Source organism: Podarcis tiliguerta (assembly GCF_965153285.1).
Source record: "Podarcis tiliguerta genome assembly, chromosome: 2".
In the NCBI taxonomy this organism is placed as follows: domain Eukaryota; kingdom Metazoa; phylum Chordata; class Lepidosauria; order Squamata; family Lacertidae; genus Podarcis; species Podarcis tiliguerta.
The window spans coordinates 10494041-10500384 of record NC_139535.1 but is presented as its reverse complement, the minus strand read 5'-3'; positions in this window follow the sequence as shown (position 1 = coordinate 10500384).

Here is a 6344-nt window from a genome sequence, read left to right as displayed (position 1 = left end):
TGCTTTCAGTTTGTACTGTTTAGCTCCCACTTGTATACCTTTAACCTCTTGGTCCTTTCTAATCATGTTTAACAAAACCTCGAGGACCAATATAAAAAGCAATGGAGAAATTGGGCAACCTTGTCGTGTCCCTTTCTCAATCTTAAGCTCTTCTGTCACCACATTGTTCACAATTAATTTTGCCTTTTGTTCTGAATAAATGGCACCTATACCATTTTCAAGATAGAAAGACTTTTTGGGGGCGGGGAGGACAAAAGAGGACCAAAGTTGGAATGAGAAACCAAAGATGAAGTTAAATCAGTAATGATCAATTGGGCACAGGATTTAGGCTATAATATACTATTTGAGGATTGGATAAGGCTCTGGAAAGTGAATTTGAAATTTATGGATTGCATATTGCTAAAAGAGAATTACGGTATATGAAAATGATGTATAGATGGTACACCACACCAGTAAAATTAGCAGAAATGTATAAAACAGACCAAAAGAACTGTTGGAGATGTAAAGAAGGGGAAGGTACATTTTACCGTATGTGGTGGGGTTGCAAGATTATTTAAAAAAATTGGGAAATGATCTACAATGAATTGAAAAAAATGTTTAAAATGACATTTGTTAAAAAACTAGAAGCTTTTTCGTTGGGTATTTTAGGTCAAGAGCTGCCGAAAGAAAAACGGACATTATTTATGTATGCTACGACAGCAGCAAGAATCTTAAGAGCACAAAATTGGAAGACCAGAGAAGCACCATCCAAAGAACAATGGCAAAAATCCAAAAATTAACGGACAAGCTGCGTAAAAAAGGACAATAGTGACTTTGAAAAAGAATAGGAACCTTTTACAACACATCTGCAGAAACAACAAAAAAGCATGAACTCAATGGCAGGATTTAAATAAACATTTACAACTTTATTTACAGAGAACAAGAAGTACAATGGGTCAACATAATATCATATACAAACAGCAGATTGTATCATTTGATGTAACAAGCCACAAAGGGAAGCTGGGGGAAGGCAACAGGGCTGGGGGAAATTGGAAAATGAATGTTTAGTGATGGTGATGGATATTTGTTGTAAGAAAGGAAATCAATAAAAAGAATTATAAAAAAGAAAAGAAAAAAAGAAAGGAGTTTGGATAATTATCAGGATTCAAAATTAATAAAGAAAAAACAAAACTCCTGGTAAAAAAATTAGATATACAAGAAAAAGTAAAGTTAGAAATAGAAACAGGACCTAAAATTACTAACAGAGCAAAGTATTTAGGAATTTGGATAACCATGAGAAACACTAATTTATAGAAATACAATTATATTAAGGTATGGAACGAAATTAAGAAAGACTTAGAAATCTGGGGTAAATTAAAACTCACGTTGCAGGGAAGAATTTCTACAATCAAGATGGTAGTTTTACCAAAAATGCTGTTCCTTTTTCAATCAATTCCGATTCTTAATGTCCTAAATTGTTTTAAGGAATGGCACAGGTATTTGGCGAAATACCTTTGGCAGGGCAAAAAACAAAACAAAATTAAATTTAAATTATTAACAGAAATCAAAATCAAAGGAGGGTTTGGAATGCCAGATTTTAGGATCTACTATGAAGTTGCCTGCCTGGTCTGGCTCAAGGAATGGATGATCTTGAATACTAAATTATTGGATATTTAGGGCTGGGATAATATAGTGGGGTGGCACTATAATATAGTAGGGATAATATAGTGGGGTGGCACGGCTACCTGGGTTATAATAAAGCAAAAATCCACAATGGATTTCTAAATCACATTATTAGGAAAGCCTTATATGAAGCTTGGGAAAGGAACAAAAAATTATTAGAACCAAAAACCCCATGGTGGTTGTCACCAATGGAGGCGGAGGCAGTAAGAAGAAAAAATATGCATTCAATTTGGTTGACATATAAAGATCTTTTACAGGAAGTAAATAATAGATGAAAAAAATGTGAAATAATAAGACATAAGGGAATAGGCTGGTTTCAATACCATCAATTAAATGCAATTTTTGAGGAAGACAAGAAAGTAAATGGATTTGATACAAAATTATCTGAAATAGACAAAGAATTGATTATAAAGGATGATAAAAAATTATCTAAAATGCATAAACTATTATTAAATAGTTAAAGATGTCATAGTCAAATGGGTCATACAATTGATTTAGAAAAATGGGAAAACTTATGGAAAAGAGACATAAGATTTACAGCATGTTACACAATAAAGTTCTTTTTAAAAAATGATGTACAGATGGTATTTTAAACCCTTGAAATTAGCTAAAATGTACTGAAACACCAGTGGAAAGTGTTGGAGGTGCAAACTTAAAGAAGGGAATTTCTTCCATATGTGGTGGACGTGCCCTAAAATTAAATAATTTTGGGATGCCATTAATGAAGAATTAAATAAAATGTTAAGACATACTTTCCCCCCAAAACCAGAAATGCTTTTCTGGGCCTATTAAAAACAGAGATCACAAAAGAATAATTTTGTATGCAGTAATGGCGGCGAGGACAGTAATTGCTAAAAATTGGAAATGTAACATAACACCAACAAAAGAAAGAGTTCTTAAATTGTCAGGATATCATGAATTGGCCAAACTTACAGGTTTAATATTACAGTGGAAAGTGTTGGAGGTGCAAACTTAAAGAAGGGAATTTCTTCCATATGTGGTGGACGTGCCCTAAAATTAAATAATTTTGAGATACCATTAATGAAGAATTAAATAAAATGTTAAGACATACTTTCCCCAAAAAACCAGAAATGTTTTTTTGGGCCTATTAACAACAGACATCCCAAAAGAAACCAAAAGAATATTTTTGTATGCAGTAATGGCGGCCAAGATAGTAATGGCTAAAAATTGGAAAAGTAACAACACCAACAAAAGAAGAAAGAGTTCTTAAATTGTCAGGATATCTTGAATTGGCCAGACTTACAGGTTTAATAAGAAGTTATTCTAATGAGAAAATAAGGAGAGAGTGGGAAGTCTTTATAAATTATACGAAGAGAACCGATTTCCAGATTCATACTTGGCTTAGTTTAGAATAAAAATCTCACAGGTAATTAGAATAATTCTCCAAAAAATTAATCATTACAGACAACCAGTGATATGAAGAATAAAGAGCCACATGGAGTTAGTTAGAAGTCATTTCCGCCCCTTAGTCTCCTTTCTTTTTCTTCTTTTTTGGTGTTTTTTGTTCCTTTTCTTTTTTGGGGAGAATATAATGTTTTGTATTTTTGATATGCATATTATGTTTAGATCCTTGTAATTTTGTTTTTGAATTTTCTTCTGTTTTCTATTGTTTGTTCATTTTATTCAACGCTTGTTTGTGTGATGTAGAAGTATAAATTACTAAAAAAAGAAAAAAAGAGGGTCACCAAATAGCATGGCCCCCCATTTTACTTTGAGGACTATCCCTCCGGGTCTAGTGTAATTTGGATGGATACTGGAATCAGCAAGGGAGACCCAGATGTCCCGAAGGTGCCGCTATGCAATGCCAGGTCAATGATTCATAAGACCACTGCCACCCATGACTTGATCGTGGATGGAGAACTTGACCTGGCATGTGTAACAGAGACTTGGTGGGATGAAGCAGGTGGACCTGTCCTTGCCGCTGCTTGTCCACCAGGTTTCTTTTACGCACAGCAACCCAAGTCATCTGGGCAGGGGAGGGGTGTGATTTGCAGTCATTTGTAGGAAGTCATTAATTTGCACCAGGCGTCCTATTGGGAAGACCCAGTTCTCTGAGTGCATGCTCTTGAAGTTGGACAATAGGGGCAGTACAGGATTCCTTTTGGTGTACCGACCACCCCGCTGCACCAAGGATTCCCTGCCCAAGCTGCTTCAGGTGGTGGCAGATGTTCTCCTGGAGACACCTAATTTGGTTGTCCTTGGGGGATTTTAACATTCACGCCGACACAAATTTACAAGGGGCCGATTGGGACTTTGTGGAAAGCATGGCCTCCATGGGCTGTCCCTAAATAGGTTTGGCCCAACGTATAGTCACAGAAATGCCTTAGACCTGGTTTTTCTCCTCTATGGATGTTGGTGATCTGACACTAAGTAAAAGCGAATCTAAAGAAGTGCCTTGTTCAGATCACTTCCTGGTGCAACTGGACTTCTCCACAACCCTTCCCCTCTGCAGGGAGGTGGGTTCGATTTGGATGGTCTGCCACCGCCACTTAATGGATCCAAATGGTTTCCAGAGAGTGGCAGGGGGGGTTTTATCCTGTGTTGATGGCCTTTCAGCTGATTCCCTGGTGGCCCGCTGGAATGTAGAGTTAACCAGGGCTATTGAGTATCTGGCTCCAAAAAGCTCTGAGGGCAACGAGACGGCTAGAGCGCCAGTGGATCTGACCGGACACAGGTTAGAGCTCAACGTTGAGCCTACCAAATGGCGATAGCGAAGGTGAAGAAAACCTTCTTCACCCCCTCTATTGCATCTGCAGAAAACAGCAGCAGGAGACTCTTTCAAGTGGTTAGCAATCTAATGGAACCATCTCTCCAATGGCGCCCGGTACAGGCCACATGATCTCCTGCAATGATTTTTCAAAGTTTTTTGCAGATAAAGTCGCTCAGATTCAGAGAGGTAGACTCCCCCGTGGGAGCAGGGCGGGGGCTGGTGAGTGCTAGAGTCCTGTCTAGTAAAGTTGCGTGGGATCAATTCCAATCTGTTATGTCCGAGGATGTGGACAGATGAGTGAAACCAACCACCTGTCTCCTTGACCCTTGCCCATCCTGGCTCATAAACTCTAGCCAGGAAGGGCTGGGCGATGGGCTCCATGGGGAGGTGAATGCTTCTCTCTGTGAGGGAGCCTTCCCAGACACACTGAAAGAGGAAGTTACAGTGGTACCTCAGGTTAAGAACATAATTCGTTCTGGAGATCTGTTCTTAACGTGAAACTGTTCTTCACCTGAAGCACCACTTTAGGTAATCGGGTCTCCTGCTGCCACTGTACGATTTCTGTTCTCATCCTGAAGCAAAGTTCTTAACCCAAGGTAATATTTCTGGGTTAGCGAAGTCTGTAACCTGAAGCATATGTAACCCGAGGCAGCACTGTATTAAACTGCTTCTTAAAAAAAATATCTTTAGACCCAGCCAATACAGCCAACTATCGCCCAGTCTCAAATCTTCCATTCTTTGGCAAGGTGATTGGGTGGGTGGTTGCTGAACAACTCCAGGGGCACCTGGCAGATGTGGACCATTTGGATCCCTTCCAGTTGGGATTCAGGCCTCATCATGGGACTGAAACTGACCTGGACACGATGATTTCCAGCGGGCTAGGGACAAAAGTGAGAGCTGTTTCCTAGTTCTGCTGGATCATTCAGAGGCTTTTGATACCATCAGCCATAACATCCTTCTGGACCAACTAGAGGGGCTGGGAGCTGGAGGAACTGTTATACAGTGGGCCGTGTTCAGAAAGTGGTGTTGGGTGATGAGTGTTCAGACCCCTGAGCTCTCACTTGCGGGGTGCCTCAGGGTTCCGTCCTCTCCCCATGCCTTTCAGATTTCTACATGAAGCCGCTGGGAGAGATCAGGGGGTTTGGGCTGGGTGTTCATCAGTATGCGGATACCCAGCTCTACTTCTCTTTCAAATCTGAACCAGAGAAGATGATGAAGGTCCTGTGTGAGTGTCTGGAGGCGGTTGGAGGATGGATGGCGGCTAACATATTAAAGTTGAATGCTGACAAGGTAGATGTCCTGTTTTTGGGAGACAGGAGGCAGGCAGGTGTGGAGAACTCCCTGGTCCTGAATGGGGTAACTGTGCCCTTAAAGACTAGGTGCATAGCCTGGCGGTCATTTTGGATTTGCAGCTGTCAATGGAAACGCAGGTCAATTCTGTGTCCAGGGCAGCTGTTTACCAGCTCAATCTGGTACGCAGGCTGAGACCCTATCTGCCCTCAGACTGTCTTGCCAGAGTAGGGCATGCTCCAGTTATCTCCTGTTTGGACTACTGCAATGCGCTCTATGTGGGGCTACCTTTGTAAGTGGTCCGGAAACTGCAACTAATCCAGAATGCAGCAGCTAGACTGGTGATGGGGTGCAGCCGCCAAGACCACATTACACTGGTATTGAAAAACCAACATAGGCTCCCATTGCATTTCTGAGCACAAATCAAAGTGTTGGTGCTGACCTTTAAAGCGCTAAACGGCCTCGATCCTGAAGTAGAGTCTCCACCCCCATCGTTCTGCCTGGACATGGAGGTCCAGCACCAAGAGCCTTCTGACGGTTGCCTCACTGTGAGAAGCGAAGTTACAGGGAACCAAGCAGAAGGCCTTCTGGGTAGTGGTGCCCTCCCTGTGGAATACCCTCCCACCAGATGTCAAAGGAAAAAAACAGCCACCAGACTTTA